The following is a 22707-nucleotide window of genomic DNA, read 5'->3' on the forward strand; positions in this document are numbered from 1 at the left end:
TTAAAAAAATAAAGCAGTTGCTCAGTACATGGTAAGCTTTTATTATTTAAAAATCATCCAGCAACTCAGCAAAGGATTTCTTTTTTTTTTTTTTCTCTAAAACAGAAGTTTCACTTCCTTGATTATTAAGCCCTGCTTGGTATATTAGTGATTTCTTCTTTGATAAGCTTATTCAGAAGAGGAAAAGATGAGAATGTCACAACTGACACTGGCATTTAGATAGAGGAAAGTGAATCATAAAACTTACTTGTATCTGAATCAATCATGTTAAAATACCCTGACTTAGACTGTCATCTCGTATGCGTGTCTAAGGCCTCACTACGAAGCAGAAAGGCATTGATTTACACCAGAATATTATCAATAAATTACATAATCCTGCATTCAAATTTCATTAGATAATTCCCCAAAACAACAGTGGAATACCACTCTGCATGTGGACAAAGTCATACTGAAATCAGGAACGCTGTCTCAGGGTTTCATCTCAGCAGTTTCATCAACTGCTCTGGCTTTCTATTGCCTTCCACACTTTTTTCTCATTTCCACCCATGAAAACCAGACCTGTCACTGTGGCTGCACTCCTTGCAGAGGCACAGGAAACATAAATATGATGGTAACCAGGTCAAGCTGGGTGACACCTAACCCTAGGACAAACTCATCACACTCAGTAGTGACACACTCAACTCTAGTTCCTAAAGTTCACAATAACAAGATAAAAACAACGCTACCAAAAGGAGTTTCTTGTCTTTGAAACCTTAATTCTACAAACATTTATTATTCATGGCAGTCAGGTTAAGCATAAAAACTACAGGATCAAGAAGACATCACATCTGTGCGATTGCCTGTGTCTGAGTCTCCTGTCAGGCCAACAACATTTAACCAGGTTATTCCCTATCTACTCTCCCTAACTGCAAGAAATGTAATTTTAAAATATTTTTAAAAATTTAGTACCTTGGATATACATACTTACACATCAACGCTACTAAAATATTGCACATATATTCACAAGTTTACAGTAATTAAGGGAATATTCTTGATCTTGCCAGTAACTTTTAAAGGGAAAAAGAAAACCAAAACAAAAACCCCCCAAAAGAAAACAACATCCCAGCCTCAAAAAAATCTTTTAAATTTACCTTATTTGGTGTTTTGAATAGATTGAAATAGAACTGCAAGGCAGTTTGAATGAGTAACAGGAAGTATAGACAAAACATTTAGACTGGGAATACACACTCTGGAGAACACTTATTTACTTGCTGGTACACCCACTCCTCCCCCTCCTCCCAGTCCAAAAGAGTGGGTGAGAAAAACTGTGTACACTAATGTCTTTTGTGGTAACCTAGTAACCTTCTCCTTTTTCTCTATAAGCTCTTCCTTCATACCACACTCTTCCATATTGCCACGCTCCAGAGTAATTGCAGTATGTCTTTATATGGCTTTGTTTTCCTACCCAATGCAGAGGAGTTGGGGTTATTTTCAGTCTTCGAAAGCTTGTAAACAGGATCAAACAGGAACCCGGTCATCAGCAAGAGGAAGGCTAGAAAAATAAAAGCAAAATGCATATCAACGATTTTATTTTAAAAAAGAAAATAATCCAAAACATGAAACAAAAGCCTGGGCTCTGCTAGACATCCCCCTCCCCGTTCCTTTTCATTTAGTTCATGAACTCTTTTTTGCAGAACAGAGGCTGGTGTAAATTAATGTGTGACCCAAAATATATCACATGGAAAAGCTGCCATAGAAATATGTAATAGCAAAAAAAAAAAAAAAAAAAAAGTAGACATTACTAGAACTAAAGTGGCACCTCTTATCACGGTAAATCAATACAGAGATTGAACCAGGAGGAAGATGTGACTACATATTCCTGTTGCTCTTGAGTGTTTAAACAGCTCACCTACACTCACTGTTTTTAGATCCCCAACCAAACATGCTCGCATGGTCAGTGGTGCGAGGACAGCCCCGGGACTGAGAGGTCCTCTGCATTTGCCTCTGCTCCCAGCTGACACCTTGTGAGTAGGAGGGTTACTCACACATTTACTCTGTGAGTAAGATACTGCCTCTAGGGTCTTGAGCTGCACTTCAGCTTCCTGCACGGGTGACAGTGTGGCACCTCCCCCAGGTATGACTGAGCCCAGAACTCAGAGCCCAGAACTACAATGTCTCACATCACTCAGCACGACTTCCCAAACCCCACCTGGTCCTCTGCAGTTCGGGAGTGTGAGGCACCCCAGATCTCTCGGGCACCTGTCGCAGTCGTGGCTACCGCTGTGTTACCCCAAGCCTTCAGCAGAGAAGGGAAAAGCATTTTTGTGGCACAAATGTACGAGTGTGGGAGGCCGGAGGTGGGAGCTGGGACCCCCCTGCATCCACTGCTGCGTGGAACAGCACAGCTGGGCTGTCCAACCCAGGTGGCCCTGCCTAGCCATAGGATTCCCCTTACTAGCTTTGTGCCTCAGTCTACCTGGTTGCAAAAGTAGCAAAGCAAGTCTTCTGTGGCCCAAAGCGCACAGCAAAGCAGTGATTTGAAAACAAAAAAAAATCTCTGGTACTACTGTTATTTTGCTGGATCACATGAGCACGGCTGCAGACGCAAGTCTGAGACCATACTTGTGACGTGACACATCAAGTTCACAGAAGCCAAAGTTCATCTCATGTGTGGCCATCCTTTCAGTCAGGTTTTGCATCCCTAAGTTTTGCTGCAGTCTATTAATATCAACCTAGTCTAACCAAAACAAATAATTTGTAGTATGAAATATATGTATGAATAAAATAAAGAGGAATTTCTTTTATTTTTAAACTCCAAAACACAGAGACACACACACATAACCCAATTCTGAAATCAGCAACCTCGATATATAAAACCAGACGCTTTTTCCTACTGGTTTAACTTGATGGAATTACTTTGCCAGCCCTACAGCTCAGAGAGCTCCATGAAAAGCAGCAGCACATAAGACACTAACAAGAGCAGGCTGGCGCACGAGGTTTCAAAAGACAACCATCCCTGGTTCATACTGAGCTCTGCATGCAGGCAAACTTTCTGAAGACACACCTCAATGTCCTATATTAAGCAATTAGACAAACAAACAGAAATGTGTTCTCTATATTTTGTATAGAAATTTCCTCAATCATGAATTTCTGCCCTTAGAAAAATTAATATCTCTATGGGCTTTTCAAATAAATCTGTTGAAGAAGGGAGGGAAAAAGTCAGTCTTCAGTAATGATAATCAAAATTTCCCCTTACAAAGACAAGTCCTGCAGATCTTGACCTATCAGACTACCCAGTTCCCAGCATCACAAAGAACCAAAAAAAAAAAAAATCAATTGCTTAACTCATATTATTTGGTTATCACATTATGCATTCATCAGCTGAACAGCATAATATAGAATTTGTCCTTTATCTTCCCTCCCTAACCTGCACAGTATTAATACAGCAGACATGCACCAGGAGCTGAGAAAAGCACAAGCCCCACTCAAGTCACTCCTACTTAGGGTGAGATCCCAGGACAATGGTGGCAGCTCACAGGACACCCAGACCTGTGACATTTGTTTACAGAATAGTCCCCGTTATGTTTCTGTCTTTCCCAACAACCATTTCGCTCATTCTTGTGTTTTCTGCTACTAACTTTCATCAGCGATACTTGCTTGCCCTTGTCTTGTCTTTGACCTATCTTCTCCCTTAACCAACTCCTCTTTGCAAAATTTGTTTTCCATGAAACTTGATATTTCTATGGTTTTGAAGCTTTGCTTTTTATTACTCTGTACTTAATTATCTTTCACAGCCAGGCCTAGGCAGGCACAGATATGACAAAAATACGTAGTAATAACAACAGTAGTAATAATTTTAATAATAACCTGAGTTAGAATCTCAGCTGGATTCAGGTTAGTTTACAACACTGACCCTCAGTTTATTCCCATACAACAGACTTAAGCATTTTCTAATTGTTAATTTTATCTACATAAAACTATCTAGCTAGTGTCAAGCACACTTCAAAAGGGCTGTTTTATGACTATCAGAAAAGGAAAAGCAAAAGTGAGGCTAAAAACTGGCTACAAGCTTTGACATGTAGAAGAAGATTTATTTTTTTCAGGAGCAGAGCTGGAGATAATCTGTATGGAAAAAGACCCTTTGAAAAAAAAGCAGATCTACACAAAGCTTAATCATTTAGTTGAAGTAAAAATAAAAATGCATTTCTAAAGGTAAAATACCACCTAATTCAACTGTTCATTAACAAGTCAGTGAAGCAATCCTCAAACATTAATAGAGACTTCTGAAATTGTGGTTCTTGGCTACAGTTTCGAGTGGAGTGACAGAACTAGTAAAAAAAGGGTCCTGTTGCCATGTGAAGAAACCTAGATCCTACTCTGCAGTTAAATTCACTTCCATATTAACTGTAGTTTCCATAGGATGTACCTAGGAAAATGTATACTTTTAAGCTATTTCTTTGACTTTCTCTCTATTTCCATAACACGATCTACAATGTTTTTGTTTCTACAGCAACATGGTTGGGGATCATTATTTGGGAGGACTGCAAGGGCACGATTCCAGAAACAGGCAAGAGCTCTATGCACAGGAATTAAATGCATGGAAAAGCACAATTAGGAAACTGAACCAACCCTTTCCAAAAACACCTAATAACAGAGAAAATTTTAGGTATGAAATATTGAACTGTAGCACACATCCTTACAAAGACTTTTACAACATTATTATAGAAAGTAATACATCATATACTGTATAATATCTCCCATGGTAAGTATTATGTATTGTAAGATATTTCAGTAAAGTGATTTTTTTTTTAATGTTGCCCAAATTTTAATAGTGGTGAAATCAGATCAACAGCCTTGAGAAGACTGAAGTCCTGCCTCTGACCACAACCTCCACACCATCATATCCAGACAGTCCTCCCTCAAAAAGCTTCCACTGATGCAATCTGCAAGTTCCATTGTCCTGTCAACCCTTTGCCTCTTTGCTGAGGCCACCAGGAAGATGTCACTCAGTGACAAACAGCTTGTGATACATTTTTAGGAAGCAAACAGAGCAAAGTCCCAAAATTACTCTGATCAGCCCCTCCTCAGCACAAAAATACCATCAGGACTTTCTGAAGGCACAAGGCAGAAGGGTTGGCAAAGGCCAACCTCCATCTTCTGAGGGTGGGCAGTCCCACGGTGTGCAGGGTGGGACCTCATCTCACCTAGCCAGGCTGGGTGGGTACATAAAACTATCTCAGTCTAACAGTCTTTGCTAAGTAAAATACTGCCATCACAATCATCTGCTGGATATTCCCCAGGGATTAAAAAACCCCCAAAATAATCAAACGCCCAGTTCACCACACAGTGGGCACAGAAAATGCAACCATTTACAGTCACTGTGACTCACAGCTCTCCACATTTCACCTGTGGGGTGGTTGAAGCTGCTTCCAGCCATGCACAGTGCAGTGCACTCTGGAGAGCATGATGAGAGAAACAGGGAAACATGAGGTTTTGTGCATACACTTTCATTTTCACAAGAACTTCTTGAGGCTTTTGGCTGCCAGTTTTTAATTCTTTAAGTCTTCAATCTACCCATTAAGGTTGAGGTGAATTAGTGGAGTGGTATAAAGAAAACTGTGTTGCTGCATCTTCTGCAGATGAGGTCTTCAGTGCCTTGGGGTATAACCTAGCAAATTCTTATCCACTCTTAAACAACTGAATGTATATAAGAAAAAAGCGTAACTGTTTTCAAAAACCTGTTATCTTCAGAAAGGACTCTACCTCCTTCTTTCAGACTATGACTTTTCATTTCAAAGCCAAAATCCAATCCATGTCATGGCCCTTCAGAACACTGCTGTTGACGGCATGCACTAGGAAGAATCACAGGCTGGCTCTGCATGTTTTTCCCACTCCAAAGCAATCAAAACTAGTCTAAACAGAGTGGGCTTGGGGGTTGGTTTGGGGTTGTTTGGGAGTTTTTTGCTGTTGTTGAGTTGTTTTTAAAGTCATTTTCCTGTTAGAGAAATACCAGCTGGCTTGTGCATGATTACCTCCTCAGTATCTACCTGTTCATATGGTTGAGCTGTAAGAGAAAAGTCGGGAGGGGTAGCGGGTTTTGTTGAGTATTTTTTTCTTTTCTCTTTCTCTCTCTTTTTTTTTTAATCTATTTGCCAACCAGAGTCATTTATCCCCTATTAGATAAAGTATAATAGACTATACCGAAAGGGTCACTGGCCTTCCATTTAATGATATTGCCGGCACCAATCTACATTTTCCCGACAGTGTCCCTCAACACAGAATAAATGGCTGATCTCTTCACAATAACAGCTGATTTCTCTTTATTAAGCTAAAAAGGTCACCATTTTCTACGGCTGGGCCGCCCTGCACTATTGATAATTTTATGCATAAACAAATGGCAAATTTGTGCCACATAAATATGCATTAGCAATTACTTTTTCCTCGGGCAACGCTCGCCGCATGCAAATGTGTCCCTCACAGGGCCTGGTGGCTTTTGTTTTAGCTCTTGAACAGCTAAACAAAAGAGCACAATAAACAGTTTAAAAATTGCCAATCAATAGGAAATGCAAATGCAAAGGTAAATGGCAGGAAACTTGCCCAAACAAATAAAACTAAATCAAAAAAAAGCAAAACAAAAATCAGGCAAGGAAATAAATAAATGGAAAGGGCTAGCTCTTTTCTCCCCACACTCTTATCTGCAACTGTTTTATTTCTTCTCTTTTTGGTTTTTTTTTGGTAGAGAGATGAGTACAGTGGTCTTTGCACGGCAGCAGTAGAGATGGTACTAATGTGGACCCCCAGATGGAAGCAGCCAGAATGTACACATGGGTTGAGTATGTGTCAAGGAGGACCCACATGGATGTCCAAAGAAGGATGTCTGAGGAAATTTATAGTGGACCCTTGGCTTAACTTTCTCTTTTTGCACATTTCCATTAAAGATTTTTTTAAATAAATGCTATGTTTAAAGGAATCGCTGAAAAAAAGCTTCAGCATTTTCTATAAACACTGATTTAGGATTTTATTACTGGAAGTGCCCAGAAAATACCAACTTATCTGTGACTACATACAGATGTCTGTAGTAACAGCCTAATGAATGTTGTCACTTGAGAAAGTTGAACTACATATAATTTCCTTTACCCCAAGGACAGAAAAAGCTTGATTTTCCCTTGTCTTATCCTTGGACTACTCAATTCCGACAGCAAGTCAAAGTTGTATATAAGGCGCAGGATAATGGAAAAATCAGACCCAGACACTTAATTGGTATGACCACGGAAACCAAAACGGACAATTTTAGGAGAACTGATGATTGCCTTGAATCTTCCCCTTCAAAAGAGGAGCTGCAGTGCCACAGAGAACCGAGCGTGACACATACCGTGATTATTACTGTTTGTAGGCAGACGATTACATGTGGGCAAAGAATACAGTTCAGTAATGCAGTAACAACACATCGTGCACAAACATATGCTCAGGCCAGCTGTAGGACCCAGCCAAGAAACCTGCTTTCTTTATACCTAACTTTCTGAGGCAGCAACTCCCTTTTCATGACCAAGATGGGGAAATGGAAGGGCATGAAGTACAGCCAGCGGAGTAAGTTGCACCTCAATCTACAAATGTTTATGAGGAAGCCAAACTTAAAACATGTAGGCTTACTTCCTGCTCTTAAACAACAATCAAAAAAAACAACAAACAAACAAAAACTCCCACCACCAAAAAAAAACCTAAAATAAAGAAACAAACAAAACAAACAAACAAAAACCCAAAAAACCTCAACAACACCCCCCCCCAAACAAAAATAACAGAAAACCAAACCTAAAATATAATTTAGTTCAACAGAAATTGAAGAGACTAATCATGTGCTTCAAGTGTTTCCCACATAGGGGACATCATACAGCAGGTAACCCACATACACAAATTTGTATGATGTTACTGTCCAAGGTTTTTATTTTTAGCAAATGGGAATGTTCCTGTCAGTGTAAGCATTTTAAGCAGCGATCCTACGTTTTTCCCACCCAATCAGCTGTCACGGAATGACAATTTCACAGAATTCATTTCCATGAATTACACTAAAAATCAACAAGCTGATAAATATAATTTTTTGCCAATTAGTTCAGTTAATTTCTTGCCTTTCAGTTTTACCGAGTTTGACTAGGATGGTTTTGTAAAAGCTCTTTACACTAGGACTTTTGATCCTGATAGAACGTGATAGAAGTGTTAACAGCTTTAGTGGCAGTGGTAATTGTTTTTAACCATTCTCATCCTAAGAGCACTCTTACACATGGTCCAGTACAGGAGAAGCTACTTCAAGTACAGGACAAGATATGCCCTCAAAAAGCAAGAGTCCTCATTTTAGGCTTTTAGCCAAGAGCAATCCCACACAAGTAACACATTTCAGCCACAAATCCACAACTTGCAATTTCTCTAAACGGTGATAAGATGATCAATTCAACATAGTACATATGTGAGATATATAGAACTCCCCCCTTGCCATCAACCTTTCTCCTCTGCTCTACTTTTTCTGTTATTACACAGGGGAAAAAAGAAATACTGATAGCATCATCTCATTCGGGTAAGTCAAGGCACACACACCTAACAACTGCACACCTATAAAATGGAGCATCCCCAGCTAAGACACTGCCTTCTGCAACTGGCCTTGGAGCTGCTGGGCAGCTGCTACCGAAATGTGCCCCTGCAGTCAAGGGGTACCCACTTGGCAGCAAACACACCGCAAATCCCAAAGACTTCAGAAATTATATACTGCAGAAATTTGCATACCATTTTGTTAAGTTGACTGTGATTGAAAGACCCATGATTATATACGCAAAGTTCTCCTAAGGTCGACAACAGAGTAAAAAAAGGCATGAGCAGGTATGCTAAAGCAAGATCAAATAAATTGTTTAAATGTCACTGCAAAGGTAGTTCTCACGAATGTCTCTGTGGCCAGTCTACTGCCATTTAACATAGTTAGAAAGTCTGTAATAGGAAGAAAATTATTACTACATAAAATATTCCTGCAAAGAGAGACTGCTGCAGAATTGAAATGAAAAGATGTAGCTCAATCTGTTAATGCCCATCCCACATGTGTGAATGTGATGAACAGTGGAGAATGAAATGACTGTTAAATCTCTGTTAACAAGGGTATTTTAAATAGTATACATGGGTCTTTCTGTATTGGTACCATGTCTTAACAAAATTTGATAGGGTTATTCATGTTAATCCCCAAAACTAGCACTAGCACTATCAAAACAAAACCTCCAAAGAAGATACCAAGAGATGGCCATTTTCTACAACAGTGGGTGGAGTTGTTTTTGTGAGAAGGATGCATCTTGAGAGAGTGAGATAGGAATAGAGAAGAAACTATTTTTGTCAAATTCAAGCTCGCTCTCTCTTTCCCAATGAGCTTGGTTTCTGCTCTTCTTTTCTAGCCCTGATTTTCAATGAAAGTTATCATTGCTAATGGTTGAAAGAATTTTTTTTTATTTAAAAAAAAGAGAGCAATGAGCACTTGCTGAACTGCAATCTTCATAGAAACACGCTTTTAATATCAGAGATTTTATTTTTTCTTTCTGCTTTGTTTACAGCTTTCCTGGAAGGCTTTAGAGCTAAAACCTTTTGATATAAGTATCTGATTTCTTATATGAATCCAAATGCAAGAGCAAGTTTCTTTAATAACTTTAATACGGAATAGAGCTGTCATTGATAGTGTCTAAATACTTGATGTGCATATTTTTATATGCTATACACTTGGAAAAAAAGATAGTTAGATGACAATACAGATGCTGACACATCTGTATGACAGACTTTTAGAATTAGTCATATGCCAATTCTTTCCTTGACGCCATCGATAACGTGTTATTAGATCACTGAGTGTGTATGTTCATATGTGTAAAGGATATCCAAAACTGAATAATTTGAAGCATTACAGATTAATCCTACCTCCTCTCCCCACCCAGACTAACTATTAGCACTTCAAGTTGTGTTCTACTAATACAGCTACACCCCTCCTCTTTGATTCTCCATTCTTCTCCCTTCACTTGACTGCTTTCAGTTGTTTTGAACTGAGAAACATCAAAAACTGTCAGCAAGAATTTAGAATGAATTACTATCAGAAAATTAGTGGGGTTTTTAATTAAAGAAAATACAATGTTTTTGTTCTCCCCATCTCCTTCTTCCTCTCCTGTCCCCACCCCAAGAATAACCAAAACATGCCTCTGCAATCAATCTAGCAGCTGAAAAGCAAGCTGGATTTCTTCTCTTTCCTTCATTTTCACTACCAGTAATAGCTCCATGATTAAGACTCAGCTGACAGTTCTCATGCCACAGAAGTTGAAAAAAATCCAGCTCACTCCTCCAGTAGCTGATTTGGTCCCGGAGTATGGAGGGGGACTCGGGGAGATAAACATATCTGGTCGGAAGACATCCACAGTACGGCAATGCTCCCTGCTCAAAGCTACCAAAGCACCCATCCCAGGCAACTACAGACTCCCAGCAGATAACAGATTTAAGTATTCCACTGAAAATAGTAAGAAAAAATTCTGAAGGTTTCCATATGAACCCGGCAGAATTGACCAAATGTATCCATCTGTTCGCTTTCATATAAGCAATATGTACGCTGCCAGTATTGGACCTCTTCTAGGGCAGGGCCCTGGGACTTCAATTACATCTGCCACTTCCCCAGTTTACAGCAGCCTCATCAGCAAAGCATGAATTTATTATTTTTTTTAAAGCCTCAAAATAGCATCCTGAGGAAACACACAAGAAAATGACTATTTCTACATTTCTTCCCTTTTCTACCTGATGACTTTGCCTCCGTACCTAATATTAATATCAAATGTGATGTTCTGAGCTGAGAAACATGGAAGCACTTCAAGAAAGCCTTTTAGTGTCTCATTTCCATCTCCTCAGCTCAGAAGGGACTATTTCATAAGCAAATGTGAACACCTTGAAGCAACTCATGATGAGAGTATCCAGCATCAAATTAGTTACCTCACCTCTATTAAAACTGGCAAAGCAGCAAATCCTCATCCCTTCTCGCAGTATATAATCACCAATACAACAGAACCTCCTAATATGGCTGCACCTTACATACCCCAAACTTGAATTATATAATATAGATTACTTTTGAAAATTTATACTGCTGATAATGTTGCTTATTTCAGCTATGACAGTTTTTTCAGATGCAAGCATGAAAATCTGCTTCCTTGAATGCAAAGCAGTATTTATTCCTTTAGCAACTGTGGTACATGCAACCAATCAGCCCAAGCAACACCATAATAAAAGGGAAAGGTAAAATTTGAGTAATGCACTAAATCTCTTGACTTGTGTTCATCAGAGGACCGAATTCTCACCAACCTATGCTGTAAAGCCTCTGTGCTGTAGTTTGCTTTTCTCTCTAAGTATATGGTGTATCAGCAGGAATTGCACCACTACTGGTCCAACCTTTTTGAACACTTCATCAGAAATGCCACACTCTTAATTGTGATTGGCCTAATATAACACATATACTATCTATAAGAAAATAAATGCAGCACTGCTGTGGCTACATATGCTACCATTCGTGACCTGAGCCATACATTTTTTTCTTAAGTCATTCTCACTGTCAAGGGACTTTTCTTTGCCATCCAAGGGTCATCCTTGGATGACCCTTGAAATGTGCATGATGGAACACAACTCTTCAACTTGCCCTTTGCAACCACCCAATGGAATGTTGTCCGAGACTAGGGAAGAGGGAGCTCTCAGTTTACACATAAGCAGAAGAGATCTGCTGAAAATCAGTTCATCACACTGAATGGCCTGATATGTTGGGCATGCTACACCCTACACAGGTCCTGCATGTCACCCTCGTTGTGTCCAACTGCTTCACAATCCTCTCCTCCACCAGCTCTTCCAAGTCACCAGAAAGTTCCCAGGTTTTACACTGGAGAGCACCACAAAGGCAGTGAAACGTCACGCCCTTCTGTTCGCTGCCAAATTGTAAAGGCAGACAAAGCAACACAACTCCATGTACAGACCTAAAGCACAAAAAAGCAGTACAGATTAAAAAAATAGAGCAACGAGGGCTGGCAGGAGCTGAGGAGAAAGACACACAGGTGAAGATGAGAAAGACAAAAAATAATTTAGAATATACGAGCACTGCCAGAGACCACTACCCCCACAACCTGGAGTTACTGCTGGACTTCTGACCAACTCAACCCATCTGTTGCGTTCACAAATGGCAGAAAATAGCAGGACTCTACTAAGTCTCTCTGATGACCTAAGTGAGAGGGAGAAGGCTGTAGAGCTCTACAGTGTAAAATTCTTAATTTTCAGTTTAACGTTATGAAAATTCCCTGGTTAAAAAATGTTGAATCAAACCGAGCATTCAACAAAACACTGTACGTTAAGATTGTACAATCATTCCTAATTTAGCCACTGAAAGCACAAGCTAAGATTCAGTCTTTGTGCATACACACTGCAATACTTTCTAATTACATGATCAAATTCCAATTTTTTCTAGGAGAATATCACCCCAGAAGAGCCAGCTCTGGGAATGAACATGAGTTGCATACTTAAGGCAAAGTTGCCTGCTGGACCATTAACTCATTCATTTTAAGTACTGGAACACAAGAATTGGGCAGCAGAGATTTGCAAGCCAAAAGGAGGACAGTTTTTCAGGAATCCAGAATCTTTGCAGGAAGCCCTTAGTCGTACACATCCCACTTTCTGACCTGGTATACCTGAACATATACTTGGGGATGCCGTATTTTGCAGTCAATTGATGCTAAATTTTAAAGATAAAAACAGCTATAATAAAGTGAAAACAACACTATGAAAAGTCACATCTGACCCAGACGCATTTAGAAGCCTATAACAGGAGTTACTTTCCCTACACTTCAAATGGAGGCAGAGGGATACCTCTGAAGACCTGCAGGGAGGAGTTCTGTCCAAGCAAACTCTGTATTTCCTTCTCTCCGCTGACTGAACAGAGAACTTCAGAGAGGATCCTTTCTGCTTAAGCTAAATACTTTGTCTTCATTATCATCATGGTAAACTAACAGAAAAGGCTAAGTGCCTCTATCTACCTGAGATTGATGCCACTGAAAGCCCAATCCCCCTACAATCCTACCCTCAGGCCAGTTTGGTGCTCAGATTGCACGTGGTTCTGGTCTCCTTGGTGCACAGTACCAACACTTCGGAAAAAGGGTAGGAAATGTTTGGTTTTTTTGTTCCTCAGGGTTCTCCTAAAACAGGTGGCAAGGGCACCCTTCTGATGTGTGGGGATTCAAACACTTTCACGTGGTCCAGAAACTCCCTACGACAAACAAAATTACAGAATCACAGAATATGCCGAGCTGGAAGGGACCCACAAGGATCATTGAGTCCAACTCCCGGCCCTGCACAGGACCATCCCCAAGAGTCACACCATGTGCCTGAGAGTATCATATTTAGAACTGAGGCAGACCTCAATGCGTTGGATCGATGCCAGGACTTACGATAACTGTAACTACACAGGTAGGATTTGAGTTAATTGGGCTGTTTTCTTCCACTTCAAAAACTTCCCCCCATCTATAAAATGAAAACAGTAACAAGAAGGTGGATGTTTGAGAAGCAATGAACATCTTTACAACATACAGATAACACAGTGATACGCATCGCAGAGAAGTCCATACGAAGTTATTAATTTCCACATGTATTTCTTATACCAATAATAGCACAGAAATTATGTTTTTAAGCTGTGGTTTGAATGTGTGCAGAATATGCCTGCCACAGGGCCACACAAAAAGGATTAAAAAAATAATACGGAATATCTTCTCATTCTGTCAGCACCGTCATTTCAGTGGTCTGATATGTGATCATGTAATTAAAGACTGTATCATAATGCATATGCACAAAGGGGCTGAATTAAGGTTGTGCAGGCAAATCTAATTCTGGCATTTCCTATGCTTTGAGTGCCTGACTTCACAATCTTAGCGTTCATTTATCAAACAGTTTCTGTATGTAATACCGTACATTATATACACGTGTCGGTAACACCTTCCACGTTGCTGCATATTCTGATTCTGTGAGGTATGTTTACACACATATGAACATACACATACTGCAAAAGCAGAACAATACACAGCCATATTCTGGCCACTGCCCTTTTACCCTTCTGCAGCATATTCTCCCCATTATATTTACTACCATCATGAATAAGCTTCCCAGGGGTGCTCAGCAGTTGAAATGTTCTTTTAGCTTTTACTTTTTAGTACACGGAACGTGTGTCAACACTTCCAGTTTCTCACTTGCTCCTAAAAAAAATATTTTAAGTAGCATCTACTGTGTATGAGCCATTTGTGGATCAGAGCACACGTGCACAAATACATGGAGCTCTTTCCCTGGGCCCTGAACAGAAGCTCTCCTGTTAAGCTGAGCCTGTGGAGATGACCACTCCTTGGAGTTTTAAGAAGGCAGGATTAGAGCAGACATTGCTTTTGCCCTGTGCTATACAGGGTTCCTCAGCCTGCTGTGGGTGCCCAACAAAACTCTGGCATCTAGGGCTGAAGAAAGGACTGCTCTGCATTGGTGTCAGAGAGGTGGATGCACAGCTTGACCATCTTCCCTTCTAACTCACTGGATTGCTCACTCCCATTGATTTAACCGTGAGTGCAACAAAATTCTTTTTTAACATGTTCTAGTTCAGTTTGGTTTATCCTTGGGAAAATGCACTTTTTACCCCACTTCTTCCAATTTCAGTATTTTTTTTTATTTAGTGATCAAAACTTTCATCCCAGCCCTTGAAGGACTGGCAGAAAGCACACTGTGCTGTGCTTTCATGCTCCAACACTGACTGCTTTGTCTGCCAAGCTCTGGTCAGACACCAGTGCTTGCTTACCCAGTTATTGGATTTTCCAGCCTGCCATTGGATGCCTTCCTGGTCCTTACAGTATCAATTCTAACTGGGATCCTTGTGACACACAAGTAGTTTTGTTAGCTAAGCCCAAAGGAACATGCTTTATTCCCGGCCAGAATATGTGTGAACTCGGTTTATACTCAACATTTATTCCCCAATCACTGTCCATCGCTTTAAAACATCATCATGCACTAATACCCAAAATATACCTTTCCAAAAAAAGCCAAAAAACCTCACACAACCAGCCTTAAATACTAACTACACACTGTTGCAATATGCACGCACTGGTGCACAGCTCTCAACCAGGAGTTCTCAGACAAGCTCTTCATACAGCCCCATGTGACAAAATGCATAATTTGTTCAGGTTTTAGCATGTGTGCTCTGTCGTGCAATAAATAAATACTGCACTGTTAGACCTCACAAGGCAGGTGAGCATGCCCTCACTGAGGGAAAAATCACCCTGGTTTGTACTAATGATAGCCACAGTGAACTCCAGGACTGAAATAATGGGAATTTCCTCTTGCACAGCTTCATAAAAACAATGCTGAGCACTCACAGACACTAAAACCACCTTGAATCTGAGCTTCCTGAGAGGCAGTTTGCAGTCTCACACAGTTAACAGTCTAGATCCTTTCCTCCTCCTCACACCACTTTTCTCTCTCAATTTCATAGAATACAACCTACAGTTGTCCTAGAATTTCAGAAAGTGATAATTTTCTGTAGAGGTAGTTTATCTGACATTGGGCCTATAGCACAGGAGGGCACTTGTAGCTTCTAATCATCCTCTCCATCTGTTCACCATAAGCAATGTTGATCTTCAAATTACACAACCTACACAATCCTGAAAGAGTCTTTTACTTTCCGGTAGGACAATCTGCTCCTTCCCTTTCCCCGTTTATTGCAATCTGCAGGATCCTTGCACTGCCGCACATACGGAGAATGAGAACATATCAATCCACCCTAAATGACCTCGAAAGGCTGAATCAGTTAACCAAAATAGGCAGAAATTGCAGCTTTCCAGTAGACTCCCCCTCCCTGAAGTTATCTGTAAATCCCATTCTTTGCAATGCAGACCCTGCAGTAAGACTCTGATTATAAATGTGGTCCCAAACAATGCCGAAATTATTATGTCAGTGACACTGTGGGGTCTGAATACTGTTCCTTGCAGCCTATCCTGAGGCATTCTGGCCAATACAGCCCAATCCTTCCTTCAGGCATGCAGCCTTGGAGCTGCCCCAGCCCGGCATCACGCCACCCACACCTCTCCCCACGCTTTGCAAGGTGTCTGCAACAGCACGGATGGGCAGGAGGGGCAATGAGCCAGCTGGCAGAGCTGCACTCCTTTGTCTGCCCAAGAGACAACCATTTCAAAACAGAAATGCTATGGGTGAGGCTTCCAGGAGAGAAAACAGGCAAACATGATGAGGAAGGAAAGAACTCAGGCACTTTGGTACCTGACCACAGGTGCTCCCGCCAGCTCAGATCACATGGGAAGCAGTTAACACACAGAGAAGGGGAAGAGAAGGAACAGCTACCCAGCCCTCCAAAACCTGAAATGAACTTTTTACATCAAAGATTTGTAGTGATAGAGCATCTTTGATTGTTTGCCTATAGCAGAAGCACTGTGTGTATTGTTCTACCACCACACACAGCTGCTGCCCATTGCACCCCTCCTGCCAGCAGCAACTGAAAGTGTCATAAAGGATAGTTGAAATGCTGATTCCTTGTCAGAAACATTGTCACCACAGCACCTGGTTTTCATACTACCATCACACACCTTGTGGCTTCAGTGCAGTGATCTCCAACCAGGGAGCTGAAGGCGAGATGTCATCAGTGAAACCTGAGATCACCCAAACATGCTGCACCACCACTGACCCTCCTAGCCCACAGAGAAAGTCCAAGATACTGCTCACAACATGTCATTTGCTTGGTATGAGCCAGAAAAGGCAAAAGACCATGGTGGTATGTGGCATAAAAAACTGCCAGACTTATAAAACAAACAAAGTAAACCCACAAAAAGTCACACAAACATCAAAGCAGGTCCATCCCCCCTGTAGCCAAAAGATGCTCCACAACATGGATCTGAGCAACACGGGGTAAGGTAGCCCAAGTAGGGACAGCCAGGCTATTAGGGATACTTAAGAGCTGACAGTATATGGCAAAGTGGCTGCCATCACTTCAGCAGCTTTATCACACCAATGGTTGGTAATGCTGTACACACCACAAAACTGCTGTTGATGTCGTTAGCACACAAGCCACTGCGTTTGTACTTCTCTTAAAGCTCCATCTCCTAGACATCTGTGAATGCATGAGAATGCAGCTTTCATTACATTTTTATTAGGTCTCTATCCTTCCTGCTTCTGGGGAAAGCTGGTACATAAACACTACTTCTGACTTAAGGCCCGAAGTAAAACAAAAACATCAGGGCGTATTTTATTTTCGCTTTAACGTATATAAATCAATCTAAGAATTTTTTTAAGCTATGCTCCATTAAATTTTTCTTTTAAAAAGGCAGCCAGCCTTATATTACAGAAAATATCTCCAGATAGTTAAAACTTTGGGCATAAACAACTGAGGGTACTAGGCATGAGTACAAAAGGATAACTAACAATGTCTTACCCCCACATATGCCCCCAATCTGGCAAACAGACCTGAAAATGTGGCAGTGCGGCTTTTCCGCGGCTCTCAGTATCATTTGTTAACCATACTACAACATACTATTTTTAGACACTTCTGCCTCACAAATGGAGTCTTTACACACAAATCCCTGCAAGAAACAAAACTTCCAAGACATACTTTGGTCTTGGGCAAATTTACTCCAGGCATCAGAAGCCACGTGTCCTCCTGACACCGGGCAGAGGCAGGGAGCAAGATGTACACTAAGCTTCAGCCCCAGTGCTTGAAATCTTTAATTCAGTAAGTGCTGTGATGAGTAAGGACTTGATGGTTTACTTTCAAAATGTTTCTTTGTCCGTATTGCTACATATTAGCTCTGCCAGCTATTGTGGAAGCTCATAGATTACAGCTGAATTTAGTTAGCATCAGGTTTGCAAACAAGAAGAAACATAGAGCACACATTTTTCATCATTCTTTGCTTCATATACATAGATGTTCATATACAGAGCTGTTCACAGATGCTTCATATACATATATGTTATTTACATGATAAAAGGTCACTAAACAACTTCAGTAGCTGTACACAACAACTCCAAATTAAGCAATTCAGTATCAAGATTTCCACATTGTCAAAATAACTTTTCTTTTTTAAGATCAAAAAGGGCTAAAATGCAAAATGGGTCAGAGTGGGTTTAGTTCTCTGGAGTGTTAATTTTCAAAAGTAGCAAGCACTGACAGCTCCTATTGTCTTGACAGAGAGACATGTGGGTACACCAGGTTTGCAGTCATATCCTAAGCAGCAGTTTGTAATTCCTTGCCAGTCTGCACCGCAGCAACAGGAAAAGCTTTTCAGTCCTTTTCCTAGAAAGAACAGACTGCAATTTTAAGAATAAACAGGGCATTAATAAATGCACCCCGGCATAGGAATTATCTCCAAAGGACTAGTTTATACTTCTGATTTTAAGTTTCAACTCGAGGCAACGTAGCTTTCACAGTGCCTAGGGAAGGTGACTCAGGAGAAGACATTACTGTGATGTGTAACAAGTCTTAACATTCCTTTACCTCCATTCTCAATGATCCTGCAGTGATCATACAGATATTTGTTTGTGCTATGCTCAGTGGAGCCAAGTAGATATTGTGCACTGCCTTGCCAGGGACCAGGTCTTCAACCAGCTACTTCTGAACACATCCCGCTCTAAGAGCAACACGATAAAATGAAGAAAACTTACAACCCAAGATACAACACTGTCTGCTGGTTGTGTTGCAGCACTCGTAAGATTATCCTCTTTCAATATTCTTGAGTACACATAGAAAGTCTTCCAAGCCTCACAAAACCACAGCCTACAAATATTGCAACATTTTAAGGCAGAGCCCAAGTTCCACTGCAAATGGTCCTATCTTCTTTTCTCCTTCTAATGGCGTGAAACAGAAGTACAAAGAAGCAATCAGGCAAAAACTTTGGGGAGACAAATATTAATTTTCCAGTACGTAAAAGTGTGGGCATTGTAGGGGAAAATGCAAGATTCAGCTGTAGCAAGATACAATACAAGCTCAGAAATAAGCACAAGCAGCTTGAATGCTGTAACAGAAGCCAATGGAGACACGCAGAATATCATTAACTGTAGTGGGATGCCTCCATGTACCAGGGATGCTGGTGGCAATATGATTAATATTCCAGGTACAAAAGCAAAAGGAAGTGGGTTTCAGTGTGGTTTTTAACTTAGGACCCTGGGGGGAAGGAATTAGTTCAAGCCTGGAACAAATCTCTGGAAATTAATGATAAATCAGACAGAGGGGTCAATGTACTATAAGGGACACATCTGAAGCCATTATTTTATAACAGCTGATGGCAATAGCTGCTCAGGAGGGAAAAAATAAAATGCTGATTTTACAGATATTCAGGGGGGTGGGAATTAGCACTCTAGGGAAAAAGAGCAGAAAAGATGGCAGGATACAAAGGTCCACCAAGATTTATTGAAAACCAGAGGGGAAATGTAACATTCAGTGCACACAAAATAGACACTGCAAAACATAATAATTAGACAGAATACTAAAGTAGCCACTATTACAGGAAAATAAAAATTAAAAAAAAAGGCAGCTCACCAACAAAACCGAAAGCATCACTGCAGTCAGAAGTAAAGGTGCACAGAGCAAGCAGCCTCGTGATCCCAATCACAGTTCAGCCATACTGACTAGATATTCCCCCCTGCCTTTTTCTGACTACCACTGACTAGGTAATAGCAAGCTTAATACATCTAGATTTATGATTAAAGAGTACTTAGAAAAGATTGATTTGCCCTGCCCGACAGCAAACATGAATAGCCTGGAAAAAAAGAAATGAAGGGTTAGAAATCACACAGACTTCACAAGACATGAAAAGGGACAAAAGTGCTGGCCTTAGTGGCTGTCATTTGAAAAAATAAGTCCACCCCCCAGCCTTCAGATTACATATCCCTTTGTACCAGAGGCAGGATAATAAAATGCTGCATAGAATGACACCAACGTGATTCTTGCCCAAGAAGAAATCATTGAATGCATAAACAAACTTTTCCATCCTTACATGCCTTGCATACTACACTCTTTAAATATATGCATCAAGGCTAAGAAAACTTAAGTGGAGCAGGTTAAAACACGTTCATAGGGCATCATACACTATTATTTACTTGTCAAACACATTCACTCAAGAGGGGTTGGCTTTCAGAGAAGTCAGATAATATTCAATGTCAGAATCTAGTTCATAATAAGTGGTATCTAAATGCAACAAGCCACTACACCACTAAGGATAAAAATCTTCTATTCAGTGCTAATCAAAATACATAAAATGTGCTAAATCTTGACACCTGGAAGAGGAATTAATATGTTCCCTGAATACAGGCTTGAGAGTACTGTCACTGCTGGTGTCAGCATCCAAAATTTCTCCACTCCCCCTTGCATGATGAGGGCTGTGACAACCATCCTTGTGGACTGACATGCACTGACACACGCCGACCGCAAATCAGAGGAAGATGTCAAGTGTTCTCTACTACCCAGCTGTCCACAAAATAAAATATAGTTGCTCTGTTGATGGAAAGGGAAGGCTCAGCTGCTCATTTACTGAGTGATCTCCAACTTTGTTTTGAGAGAGGAGTAATGCATAGCACACTCAGAGCTCTGCAATCCTTTACCTATCATGTGCTGCAACTAGCCAGGACTTCATCCTAAGCAGCTGTCAACTCAACATTTTCAAGAGCAACAAATTCATTAAAATCGTATAATTATGGCTGAAACTTTCCAAGATATCTAGGACATTTAATCATACGGCTTGGTTTCAAATTAACCCAGTCTCAAATACTTCAACCAGTCTTAAAAGATTTCAGGCTATGTATCTGTATATTTGTCAAATGCCACAAATTATTCAGATTATTAAAAAGGCCTTATCCTCAAATTACTCTTCTACTTTTAAAATGCAGCTTCCATAGTAACAAAACTTCAAGAGAAAAGAATTCATAAGAAAAAATTAAAACGGACGTACACATGCAATAACACAGATCTTTCAGGAGATAATAGATGTTATAAATTAAATAGCACTGAAAACAGTCATTTGTAAGTTAAAATCAAAATAACCAAGAACCCCATTAAAACCCAGTTACTTTCATAGGTACATAGTGGCAGAAATACAAACAGGCCACAACAGGACATGACTTAGGGCTCTAATTTCATTGGAGTTGGCCAAAAGCACAGAACAAACACAAGCTGGATTCTGGGAAAACACAAAACAAAGTTTATGACTGTTTCTTCAAATTTGCATCCAAATTACAACTATCTAAATAAATCTGCAGTTCCTCATGTCCTCTCTAATTTGTAACATGAGAACTTCCTGCAGTGCAATAGCCTGTTTTGTCCAACCACTGGGCACTAAAATTTACTATTAGAAAAAGTCAATGGTGGTTCCCATTATTTATTTGCTCTTAAGCTCAAGTAGAAATGGTTATATAAAACTTCATACTTGGAAAGGATAAAATATATCCAAGGCAAGTTGGGATAAAACTGTATAACTGTAGTTACCTGCAGCTGCTCGTGGGCACATGAAACATTAGGAAAAATACAGGAGATGGAACTTAATGGGCAAAGTGAAGGCAAGACTGACTGCCAAAGGTAAGTGAAACAAAATTATTACACAGGGTTTGCAGTTTCTCCCATCAACTTCACTGTAGGGCATCGGATATATTCGGGGGGAAAAAAGAGCTTGTTACCCCCTCCTCTCTGTAATGCCACAACAGATCTAAATTTTACCATTTCCTTCTTATTCCTGTTGTCACAATTAGCAATGTGCAAGCTATACAGCTGATATCAGCCTGGTGTATCCCTGTGCTCCTCATGTGGGTTTTTCCCAGTGTAGACCTGGTTACAATACTTTGTTCCTTTCCCTCCCTTTCTTCCATAGGGAGCCTTCATCTCAAACTAAATCTTAAATAGCAGCCACCAGTTTCTCCTTGCAATCTGATTATCAATTTGCACCTCAGCAAAGGAAGGCTAGAACTCCATTGTTTTGTTAATTGTCAATTTGCATCTCTGAAAGGTGTTGTATATTTTCTTCTTTTGGCAGGTTAGGACTAATTCTGTAAGTTAGCATATATGTGGGTGGTGTGGTTAAAAAAAAAGTTTCCTTTCGGAATGCAGTTCATTTAAAATGTGCTAGTTTATTTAATTTCTCTTGCTAAGCTGCTTCATTTTCTTGGACAAATCTTGTTCAAATCCTAGTAGGGACCACCCTGCCTAAGAAAGGGTTTTTACAAGTTTATTTAAATATTACCATCAAAAAAAGGAAAAATAAAAAAGGAAAAATTAATTACGCTTTGCATTTATGATAACCAGCAAGGGAGCTGGCAAACATTTCCTTGCAAAGGTAGCTGGAGAGCTGTAGACATCATCCTTATGTTGACTTAACTGAAAGAGTACTTTTTTTAAATAGGTAGTTTTTGAAGAAGTACATATGTAAAAAATGCACACAGCAAGTCAACCAAGAGGCTCCAGAAAGCTCCATGGATCTGGCTGGCTGCTCACCTGACCAATACAGAGCTGGTTTCACAATTTAACTGCATAAACAAGAGTGAGAGTTGAAGCAGCTTCATATTTGCTCCTCTATTACTTCATATGGATGCCACTGTCCACCTAAAGATCTCCATCAGATTATTGCCTGACTGAAACCAGGATCCAAGCCTACCCATATCCAGATGCTGTTTATTCCTGTGCCCATCCCTCCA

The 22707-nt window shown here is 40.3% G+C and overlaps 1 protein-coding gene across 1 annotated transcript in view; it reads right to left on the reverse strand.

Moving 5' to 3' along the window:
- Positions 1-22707, reverse strand: part of SOX5 (SRY-box 5) — a 641654-nt gene that overhangs the window by 482754 nt on the left and 136193 nt on the right. Inside the window, exon 2 of the mRNA XM_017804823.1 lies at positions 1445-1531. The gene's annotated coding sequence lies outside the window, so the exon portion shown is untranslated. The remainder of the gene's footprint in view (positions 1-1444; positions 1532-22707) is intronic.

The sequence above is a fragment of the Lepidothrix coronata genome, unplaced genomic scaffold, assembly GCF_001604755.1.
Source record: "Lepidothrix coronata isolate B3197 unplaced genomic scaffold, Lepidothrix_coronata-1.0 Scaffold10, whole genome shotgun sequence".
NCBI lineage: Eukaryota > Metazoa > Chordata > Aves > Passeriformes > Pipridae > Lepidothrix > Lepidothrix coronata.